Here is a 12135-nt window from a genome sequence, read left to right on the forward strand (position 1 = left end):
GTGGAAAATTACTTCTTTCTCAAAAAGCTGTTTCTCACAGTGTTTTGTACTATCAACAGCTCTTCATTAACTCGATACCAAGTAAGTTTTAATGCTAACAATTATTTTGAATAATTACCAATAGTGTCCAGTGCCTTTAAACCAAACTGCCCTTACATTTATGATTTTACAACTATTACAGGGTTCATTGGCCTGGCATTCATTGTCTCATGTATTAAGCCTAAATGCTGAATATGAGATGGTAGAAAAAGCGGTGGATCATCAAATTTCAGCAATATTTCTCGAGTCGATTTATAAAATTGAAGTATTCTTTTACAAATGGAGGAAGTCGGGATGTAAAGTGTTTGAATTTTGTAAATTCCTTCTTACATTTCGATATTGACTATTAGGAATCAAATGTCAAAAGCTGGTGAAATTCTAAAAATTATAAATTTCATGTAATTCAGCCTTTGGCTGAAAAATAATTTTAGCAATAAACCAATACAAACAACTTTTACTGGGCCATAATTTTGTTTTTACAGTTACCAGAATAGACACTTTCGATGAAATATGTAAACTGCACATAGTGCGTGCGCACTAACATTTTGGTTGGCAAAAATAAAGGAAACATCGGGCTGTTTTGTACACGGCTAATGACTATGTGACGCAGACGCGTTTGCGCATCTGCTTAGTGCACAACTCTATGGCGTTTGCTAACCAATAGGGTCTGTACGCATGCTTGAATATAATTAGCATATTTCATGGGAAGGGTCCATTGAAATGGCCATTATTTATAGTTTTACAATTGAAATGTTAAAATTTGAACGAGCATTAAATACTAGGAGAAGATTAATAAATCTCATTTGAGTTCAAGGCAGTGGACACTATTGGTAATTACTCAAAATCATTATTAGCATAAAATCTTACTTCCCAGCAGGCACACGACGTCTTTCTGATGTCATATTATGGTTGATTTTGAGTCGCAACGTCAGATTACCAAAAAGTGACTAAAATACAACGTCAGATTGGCGACAAGAATCAAACGTAAATTAATAACGTCGTATGATGGTCATGACTATGATAACTAAAATGTAACCGAAAATGAACGTTACATTTTAGGTAGATTTATAACTTAATAGTAATGTCATTGACCAGACGTATTAGATGTAATTTTATTGTCATAGTCTAACCATCGTTTTATAACAACAGTCTACCTATAATAAGACGTCCCATTAATGTTTGTGTTTTAACCAGATAGTAACGTCATTGAGCAGACGTTGCATAGACGTCTTTTGTATGTCCCTTTGTAACCATAATTGTATTACCATATTAAGCCGACCATAAACAAACGTCATATTATTGTTTGTATTATAACCAGTTAGTAGCGTCATTATATTTTGGTAAACCTGTGACGTCATTATGACGTCATTATATTATGTGCATTGTATTAATTGATAATGTTAAGAGTCCCTGCCTGTAAGAATGTACCAAATTAGGGGGGGGGGGTGTGATTCATGGGTTCGCAGATCTTCTTCTAAAAAATTAGAGTGATACACCATCATACCAAACGAATGAATCCAAAATTTTAGTTTGCTGACGCTTTCGGTTTTGGAGTTACCAGTTATCAAAGTTTGGGCCAAAAGACCCTCGAGAAACGAATAGTACATTCCCTGTAAACACAAAAATGTGCGCCAAGCTCGTCCCAACAAAAGTAAAACATTTTTTGAAACCACCAGTTGGGCTTACAACAAAAGTAAAAAAAATAAATTGGGATCTCGTTGGCGCATCATGTTACGCGCGCCTGAACCTTTGACGAACAGTGCCCTCGTGCCATTTTCAACGCCTCATAATTCAACGCGCCTATAAGATCCCATGATTTAAACAAGTTCACATGAAAGAGCTTACATCCCTTAAACAAATTTAAGTACAAAGTGCGTGGGATCTCGTTGGCGCAGTGAGATAATAGAGGTCAAAGTTCAAATTTTACCAATATATTGCGTTTTCGCACCTCCGTAACCTCGTGCGCCAACATCAATTTTTTTTTTTAATGACAACCGGGTGTTGGAACAGTTTTCATCTAATGACAAATGAAAAAAGAATCTTGGGATCTCTGTAACTTGCATGTCAAAAGATTTTTTGAAAGTTTTCTAAAGTATTGCCATTCCACACATTTTGGCCTAATTGGCACAACATTCACTTTTCTCATCACTGTAAGTATCTGTGCCAACAAGATCCCATCAATGTTTTCTTGTATTTGGTTAAGTTGAGTGTTCCTAAACAGATTTCAATTGAAAAATAATTGGGATCATGTTGATACCACCAATATAACAAAGGTCAAAGGTCATATAAAACTACACTACTGCCTATTTCGGGCGATTTTGCGTCGTCTAGAAATCCACGCGCCAATATGATCCCATTAAATTGTCTGCGTTTTATGGTTATAAATAACTAATAAATAAACATAAAATGTTGATGTAACGTCAACTTTGGGGTATTCTAATGACGTCTAAACGATGTCATTAATTGTCGTGGGTTTGTGGTCAGATTACGTTGTATCATGGTCCATAACAGATGTCCTACAAACTTTCACATAGAACCATGAGCCGACCATCATCCGACGTCGGGATTTGACGTCATGTTTGGGGAAATTTGCCGATGTCTAAATGCTGTTCATTTATTTACCGTCTGTCGACGTCGGTTTGTGGTCGAAAAATTTACGCTGTATCATGGTTGATAACAGACGTCCTACAAACTTTCACATAGAACCATGAGCCGACCGTCACCCGACGTCGGGATTTGACGTTGATTTAACGTTACTATGATCATCTTGTGCCTGCTGGGTTGGTAACGAGTAATGGGAAGAGGTTGATGGTATAAAACATTGTGAGAAACGGCTCCCTCTAAAGTGACGTAGTTTTCGAGAAAGAAGTAATTTTTCACGAATTTGATTTCGAGACCTCAAGTTTAGAAATTGAGGTCTCGAAGCATCTGAAAGCACACAACTTCGTGTGACAAGTGGTTTTTTTTCTTTCATTTATTATCACGCAACTTCGATGACCGACTGAGCTCAAATTTTCACAGGTTGGTTATTTTATGCATATGTTGAGATACACCAAGTGAGAAGACTGGTCTTTGACAATTACCAATAGTGTCCACTGTCTTTAACATACTTTGTAAATACTCTGCTAGGGTCTAAACATATCAGGCCACTAACTAATTGTGCATTTATACCATAGGTCATTTTGCGACAGCCAATTTTTTCTCTCTCTTTTATTTAAAAAAAAAATTTGACAGTCAACATTTTTAAAACCAAAACACAAGATATCCGAACTACTGTACATGTACATGTAGTCCATAGTCATGAGTTTACTGGCCCGATGCTAAAATCACTAGCCTCAGGCCAGGGGTGGATTTCACAAAGAGTTTAGACTAGTTAGGACAAGTTACTTTAGGACTTGTCATACGTTCTTAATACCTCCTAGGACTAGTCCTAAGTTAGGTCTAGTCCTAAGTTAGGTCTAGTCCTAACTCTTTGTGAAATCAACCCCTGCATCCCTAAAATGTGTATGTCATGTACACACAAATCCTTTGATGAAAAAAAAAAACCTTAATGTGTATTCACTGACTGAACAATGAACTGTAAACGTATACATGGATATTGCATCTCACACTATACCTATCAAGAGAATCTCCACCTCTCTCTTTCCTCCCCCAGCCCCCCCCCCCCTCATTCTGCATCTTCACTTGCTGGATAGAACCTTCCTGAATCTTGCCAATACTGTGTTGCTATGGCAACTGTGTCAAGGGCACCCATAAGTGGGTACCAGGCAGTGGCAATTAGAAATGGGCATATTGAAGGAAGAACACTGTTTGCTATGCTCATAATGTGTACAGTCCCAGGGGTGGATTTCACAAAGAGTTAAGACTAGTCTTATCTCGAGTTACATGTAGGATGAGTTACTGTCTTAACTTAGGACTAGCCACACGTTTTTTATATCATTGTCGAAATCAAGCATCTGAAGCACACAACTTTCGTGTGACAATGGTGTTTTTTCTTTCATTATTATCTTGCAACTTCGACGATCGATTGAGCTCAAGTTTTCACAGGTTTGTTATTTTATGCGTCTGTTGAGATACACCAAGTGAGAAGACTGGTCTTTGACAATTACCGATAGTGTCCACTGGCTTTAAAATAAAAAAAATGAGTGACAATGTCGCTGTAATCACTCTGTGTATTGCTTTACACAACAAATATGATACTTGTATTTGGTTTGCGGTAACACAATGCGTGTATCTACTTGCCAGGTAGAGTTTGTTCTTTATTCTAACTACCGCAGAGTAGATTGTTCGGGACTTCTCAGTTCTCAAAAGAACTGCCCTGCTTTTTAACTATTACCCGGGCGGATGGTATCGAAAATAGGCTGGGACTACTACTTTAGCTTATTATAGGATTGTGATTTTGTAAAACTGTACTACCGCGGAGTCAGATAATAATAATAATAATAATAATAATACTTGAAACTTATAAAGCACCATATATCTAAGACTGAACTTATTCTGAGGCGCATAAAAAACAACCAAAAAACAGAGAGAGTTACAAAAAAAGAATACAAAGAAAGAAGACAAGAGAAGAAGAAGAAAAAGTTCTTAAATTTGTCTCAACAATTCGACTAGCTTGCTCTAGTCATCGTCAGGAGACCTGCGTAAGATACCTCCAGACCAAGAGGATTGTAAATGATTAACAGTGCGAGATTGATCATGCATGACCTCATAATTCAGTGACATCACATCACATCACCAAGCCAAGTAAGACAAGCTTTCCTATCGTCATGGCAACTAATAGGCCGCACATAGTACACATCAACAATTCTTTCAGAATCAGTATGGTGGGGGGGGGGGGGAACAAAATCAATCAATTCTTAATTCGCCTTGCACACTGTCCACAGTGTTCCGGAAGGTCAGTCAAATTTATTTAATTTGTATTGCATAAATTTGTACACAGAAATAATTGTCCTTAAATAGCGTTGTGAATGGTTCTTTGCTGCCTGGCCATTACATGTAACTCACATTTTTGTACTGGCATTTAAGGTAGATTAAGATATTTTTTAAGGTCATGCATACATCTTCCATCTAATTCCTGCCGTCTTAGATTGCAAACTTTTACAGAACTGTGGGCTAGGGAATTTACTCGCTGAACTGAGCTGAACGCATTTTCATGACCAACTTATGAAGTTTTTACAATATTAGGCCAAATGCATCAATAATGTTCATCGATTTAGCAAACAACAAAGTTCTACATGTTATGTATACACACGTAAGTACATGCCAACATAGCAAACTCAGAAATAGGGACATAAGCTAGATCTGTCTCTAGGCACACATACCCGCAGTTGCACAAAGACACAAATGGGCATTTAACAAATTATTATAATGAATTCATATATTATTTTAATAACGTCCAGGAAAATAAAGCTCATGGCCAAAGGTTATTATGAAGGACAGTTTTATTGCCAAATTCACATCAAATTTTTAGTTGCATTTAATAATACAAGATTTTCAGAACTAGGGACTGTTCCTAATGTTGACATTGGAATTCTCCAAAAGCGGGACATAGGAACAGTCAGAAGGTATGCATATAACCATCTCTATGATATAACATGTGTACACTGTGCATGGTACGTTACAGGTACATGTATTCAATGTACAGGGGTGGATTTCACAAAGATTTAGGACTAGTCTTATCTCGAGTTAGGACCAGTTACTCGTCCTAACTTAGGACTACCCATGCAATTTGTACATCTCCTAGGATTAGTCCTAAGTTAGGACTAGTCCTAACTCTTTGTGAAATCGACCCCTGATCTTGTATCTTGATGTTGATTTAAAAGTGGAAGAGTGTTTCTGTGACATGACAAAAACACTAAAATAATATGCAGACCAGAGCCAACCGTACATTGCTGTGCAATGTCGAGGCAGACCTTACGTAAACATTCAAAACTGGATGACGTAGTTACACGCCAATTGTTTCTCCGTACATGCATATCAGGAGACATGACTTTTCATGTCACAGATGCCTATTTTTTAAGGCAAAGAAGAATTCAGACCTGGTATTATTTTAAAGGCAGTGGACACTATTGGTAATTACTCAAAATAATTATGAGCATAAAACCTTACTTGGGAACGAGTAATGGGGAGAGGTTGATAGTATAAAACAATGTAAGAAACGGCTCCCTCTGAAGTGGAATAGTTTTCGAGAAAGAAGTAACTTTCCGCGAATTTGATTTCGAGACCTCAGATTTAGAATTTGAGGTCTCAAAATCAAGCATTATGAAAGCAATAAAGCACACAACTTCGTGTGTGATAAGGTGTTTTTTGTTTCATTATTATCTCGCAACCTCGACGACCAATTGAGCTCAAATGCATATGTTGAGATATCCTAAGTGAGAAGACTGGTCTTAGAAGACCGGTCTTTGACAATTAAAGATTTTTCAAGAGTTTTGTACAGGTACGCCATGATTGGTTTCTGGTTACGGACCCATTTTCAAGTAGCTCTCGGAAATTGTTTAGGTCTGAGAATTTTGCAGCCAGAAACTTGTTTCTGGCCACGGTCGCCAAAATACGCCCATGACTGATACAGGAAACATGCAACTGCTGGGTCGTATTTACAGTAGTATGAATATGTGCTAAAGACTGATCGATTTCCTAAAGCAAAGCTCAACCACAAGTAAAATGAAGAACATTCATACACACACACAATTTCAGTGGATCAGGTTTCATTATGCACAAGACACGCTTACTAGTCATTATCAAATCTTCACACACACGAAGGCACACGATCTGTCAGTTTCATCACTCTGGTTTATAAAAAAAAATAAAAAATACGCTTTTAATATTGGTTGCCTGAGGGTACAGTTAGTTAAAAAAGATAAGACGAGAATGCCACACAAAGCTACACGTATAGCAGCCATTATCCACTAGAATATCCTGTGGCTGTTCCTGCTTGTTCTGTTGCCGGTCAAACCCTGACAAGAAGGAAGTGCAGGTTGAACACTACGTCTTGTTCTCATTTGCTTCCGTATAAATGGCTTCCTGTTTTATAACCTCAGTGCAGTTTGACCAAAATCATGTTCAACCAAGCACACATGGTGAGCGGTAGACTGTCCAAGCCTTGTGCGCCGTACATCGAAAATAAGGAATTAACTAGAAAGTCTATGATGTGAAATGAAAACATTTCTTTGTAAATTATATTCATATTATACAAGTTCTTGAAAATAAAAGGAACAATTTATTTACAAATAATTTAAATTTTGGTATTATAACAAGTAGTTGAATCAAACACTGGGGCAAAATGTTAACTTTTTAGAAACCCCATTTGCCAATCAAGCCCAAATTCAGCAACCACTACATAGGTTTGATGATTTAACATTTAAACATTAATTGGGCAAAATTCTTAATTGTTTAAAGACTCCTTCTCAGATTTTGTTGATTTGTTAAATGCATTTTACTTCCATTTGATAAATTTTACTTTCCCAACAAATTAGTTTTATTTAGCGTTAAAGTTTAGTTTTATAAACTACGTAAACAGAATTGTAGGCCTAATAAACTCAATGTGGTTTGAACCAACATGGTCCCAGAAGTTTCAATATGCGCATGACTTGCATTATCAATTAGCAATTTTAATTTGAAGCTAACAAAAAATGATAACGACATGTACGGAAACATCCGGTTTACGAAACATTCATTTTTCATTCATTCATTCAATTTTATTAAAAAACCAACTGGCAGCACGAAGCTGAATAATGTGGCATTGTAAGGTAAAAATATTGATAAAAGTTGCACAGATAAAATACATAAAATTGCATCACCAAGGGGTACATTATAAAAGACCACAATAAAAAAAATATATTATTAGATAAACCACTAAAAGAACCCAGCTGTACTCCCTGACAAAACAACAAAATATTCAAATTCTTAACTTTTCAAAGGGGGATATTTTAATAATGAGCAAAAATAACTCTGTCATCCCCTCTTTATCTTGATTATTTTTAATATTTGTTTTTTACATTTATGGTGCAATTCAAACAATAGTTTTGAATCATCTGAAATTTAACTTCTTTGCCTTTACACCATCTGACAGGTTTTTAAAAATAGGTTTAATTGGGGATATCACTTTAAAAAAAATAGGTATTGTCGGCTTACATATTGAATTAGTACAAAGAACTACTTTTTAAGTTGACCATTGATCCATTCATACGTGTATGCAAGCTTTCTCGTACATTAGGCGTCAATGAGATTTTTGTATAGCTGCTGTAGAGTTAATTCTTGTATTTTCCGCAACTGATGCCAAGGTTATAAAAACAGGAAAAGATCATGAGTTAAAAAATAAACAAATTTTAGATCCTGCTTGGTATTTGTAATTTGATGTGTACTGTATCGGCGCATAACATCGTCCCGATACGTTCACTTAGTGCAAAGGAACCCAGCTGTAAACTCTACTACCCCCGGTACAGTACCTGCCTTGTAAAAGATTAATAATGAAGCAATTCATTTTGTTGTATTATTATTGGCACAGTAGGCCTTCATGTAGGTTTTGGATTTTGATATATATAGAGCCAAACAAGAAAGAAAAAGCAATGAAGAAATTTCAGTGTTAGACTTTGGGGGAAAACCTCAAGTATTATTACGTAGAGACTGAAAACCCAAAGAAAGGCGCGTGAGGCAAGACATACACCGCCGATCTTTTCTTTTGATCTTTGATCTTTGCAATGTATTTAACTTTTACCACATTAGCTCTGAAAGCTGCAGATTGCACAGCCGCAAAATGCTTGTTTTCATAATGAGTCGAACGCGGAACCTGATAAACTTACTCATGGCAAGTTTATTTGAATCCTTGCCATATCTTGTCAATGCTAAGCTGTACTCTCTCTCTCTCTCACTCTCGCTCTCTCAACGTTTGACCTGAACTGAAGTATGATTCTGAACTGAAATATGATTCTGGAGACCATTGCCAATGTTGCGTGTGTCTAATTTGGCAGTTTTCCAAAGTACAGTACAGGGCACCTCTATGATAAACTTTAAATTTCAACTAAAGACAACAACAAAAGTAACTCGGCTGTTGTAAAAGCACCTATAATTTTAAAATTGTTACTTGTATGCTAAAAATGAAAATACCAGAAGACTGACAATTTGTTTACGGTGATTTTGACACATTGTTTGTAAAAATTGGTCGAGTATTGTAGTCGCGGTACATGCTTACAGGTGAAAAGTGCCCATTTCCATTGTTGCAGCAAACTCCTATTGACATGATCGTCTCTCCTGATTCAGCGTGAAGCTAATAGCAGGAATTTTCTAAAGCGGTTCTTGTCTATAGAGTTACTGCAACAATGGAAATTGACACTTTTCACCTGTAAGCACTTACTGCGACAACAATGCTCGACCGATTATAGCAAACGAGGTGTCAAAATCACCTGTTATCTTCATTTTCAGAATACGAGTAACAAGTTTAAAATTATAGGTGCATTTACAACAGCCGAGTTACTTTTTTTGCTGTCTTTATGTACAGTCGAACAATTGCAAGGGGCGGGGGCCACAAAAAAAAAAGCAATGGGCAGGATCATGGACGGAGGTGATTACCCCTGTTGCCTCTGAGAAATATAAGCAGGCCTGACTTTGACTATACCTCTTGTTCCAAAATGTCCAATGGAAGTTTACTATTTCCTCATACACTTCCCCAGGTAGAAAACGCCTTGGTGCCCTTGCCCAATTAAAAAACGAGGCCTTACACCTGTATTGTCACAGGCCTGATACTTCATGGAGGCAACGAAGGCGATTGCCTCCGTGTCCCCTGGTCATTCATTGCCTTGGTGCCCTTGAAATGCTCCAGTACAAATTTGCAATTTCATCATAGGGTGCCCTTTACCAAGAAGAAAATGCCTTGGTGCCCTTGCCCTTTCATAAACGAAGCATACAGCCCTGTAATGTCATATTATTTATTTTGTTCCCATAAAAAAATTACAGTTTGGCCATGTAGGTTTGGCAGCTCTAGTCCATTAAGTTAGGAAACGCTGAGGAAAGTAAAGTGTTTTGCTCAAGGAAGGACACAGGTGCCTGGGCCCAAGATTAGAAAAACCACCTCGAATTGAAGCCTCGCACCTGTATATTTATTTTTTTTTTTTCATTACTCGGCAGAGTCCTTAGTTAGGAAACAGTGAGGAAAGTAAAGTGTCTTTCTCAAGGACACAAGCGCCGGAACGAGATTTTACAAAACACATTGTGTGATGACTCAGCCACCACAACTTGAACTCGGTGCGCTAGAAAGCTCGGCCACGACACAATGAAATAATGTGAATCGGTAGTAGGCTAGAATCTAGATGAATTCACAACAATTTGAGATTTAAATTCTAAATTCTGACCAGTCTTATTGGCAATTCCACAGTAGCCCCACTTGTGCCACACAAGTGGGGCTAATTCCACAGACACCATCACAGTCAACTATGTGAAGTGCTTACATAAGGAATATAACAATACACTCTGCTGGTCGTCTGCTCATTCTCATGCTCCATTTTCCCCAACAATAAAATAGAAAAATGGTCCTTTATTTCATAATTATTCAGGGACACCGATTTCAACGCCACATAAATGAGTTTGATATTTCACACAAAGCTTTTATAATCATTTACGTAGCCTTAAATAAACAAAGTTTTTATTCGCACTATAAAAAAATAAATAAAATGAAAGTCAGAAAGGCGCAAAATCTTCTCCCGTTATTGGTGCAGTGGCAACACGTTTGACAACGAATCACAACAGACGACCTGTCACACACAACGTAACGTAATTAAAAAACAACAAACGGCGGTGAAGAAAAATTAAATATCAAGGACTTACCGAGAAACTCTCGCAGATAATTAACACCTTTCTTTATTTGTATTCGTCACGGACAACCTGGCGTACACCTGCAACAACCTAGGATAGAAGTCGTTTCTCAGTTATGCTCTGTTTTCGTGAGAATTTTAGAACCTCGATGCAACCTTCTGTCCGACGATTTGTAGCGTAGCTCACGTTTTGTTGTCGATCAATGCGATTAGCCGCCGTGGGAAAAAAAACACGACTGATAGAGGGCGCTATACCAAATTAAATTAAACTTCTCTCTCACTCACACACTCATCTCAGTGTACACTTGGCGCGCCCCAATAATAAACTAGCCCATGGAGGTAGAAATAAAGACCTTAAAGATTGCTAATTACCACCTAATTTAGAATGCAAATTAGGTCACTTCTGGCTTGAAACTCTTGTCCGATTTTGGATATGTCATCAATAACCACCCAATAAACAAGAATCAACAATACAACAAACTTTTGCAATTTGTGTGACTCGACATGAAAAAAATGTCTAAAATCTGGTCCTCTATAGCGGCAAACGAAGCTAGAAATGTACATAGTATTATTTTAAAAAAAATGAAAACTTATCACATAACTAAACTATTAGAAAGTTTCCCCAACCTTTCACCACTTTTCCATTTATTCGAATAAAAGCATCTTATTTTACCCCAAAAATGAGAAATTCCTTTTGGTAAAAAACTAGTTATTAAGAAAGTGTGTGGTGTGGAAGTATATGGAAAGATTTCCAAATATAATTTCAGCAACAAACTTCACTTTTTAAAATTTATTTTCAGCAGGTCGGCCGCTTGGAATTTTTGCTAAACACACAAAAAAGTAACACACGACTCAAGTGCCCTTTTCCCAAACTGACTTTCTACTAGTAGCATGAAGCATCATGCCCTTTGCCAAGCCAAATATTGGACCAACTTTAAAGCCACAAAGTCCCCCCCCCAAAAAAAAAAAAAGTTGAAGCAAAGGGTGGCCTACCTACAGGAATTGATAACCTGTCATAGTTACACAATCTATTAAATTAATGACAACCCCAAAAATAGTAGTCCAAGTTCACTGTGGTGCATAAAAAATAAGTCTGTTGCATGAACTTTTGCCTATTTTAGTGTAGTGGGGATGCACCAATCTATAGATTATTGTTTTTAAAGGGGCAGAAGGAAAAAAGGTTGTGAGATACAAGTATTTCAATCCAGTTATAACATTGATACATCAACAACTCCATTGAAAATTTTAAAAACAGTTATTCTTTCCACAAATTCTGCTTTATTTTTAA

The 12135-nt window shown here is 36.9% G+C and overlaps 1 protein-coding gene across 2 annotated transcripts in view; it reads right to left on the bottom strand.

Moving 5' to 3' along the window:
• The window catches only part of LOC139952853 (NACHT domain- and WD repeat-containing protein 1-like), a 156020-nt gene extending 144987 nt beyond the window's left edge, over positions 1-11033 (bottom strand). For both annotated transcript variants that reach the window (XM_071952113.1, XM_071952111.1), the window contains exon 1: positions 10861-11033. The gene's annotated coding sequence lies outside the window, so the exon portion shown is untranslated. The remainder of the gene's footprint in view (positions 1-10860) is intronic.
• Positions 11034-12135: the final 1102 nt, after the last annotated feature.

The sequence above is a fragment of the Asterias amurensis genome, chromosome 21 (assembly GCF_032118995.1).
Source record: "Asterias amurensis chromosome 21, ASM3211899v1".
Lineage (NCBI taxonomy): Eukaryota > Metazoa > Echinodermata > Asteroidea > Forcipulatida > Asteriidae > Asterias > Asterias amurensis.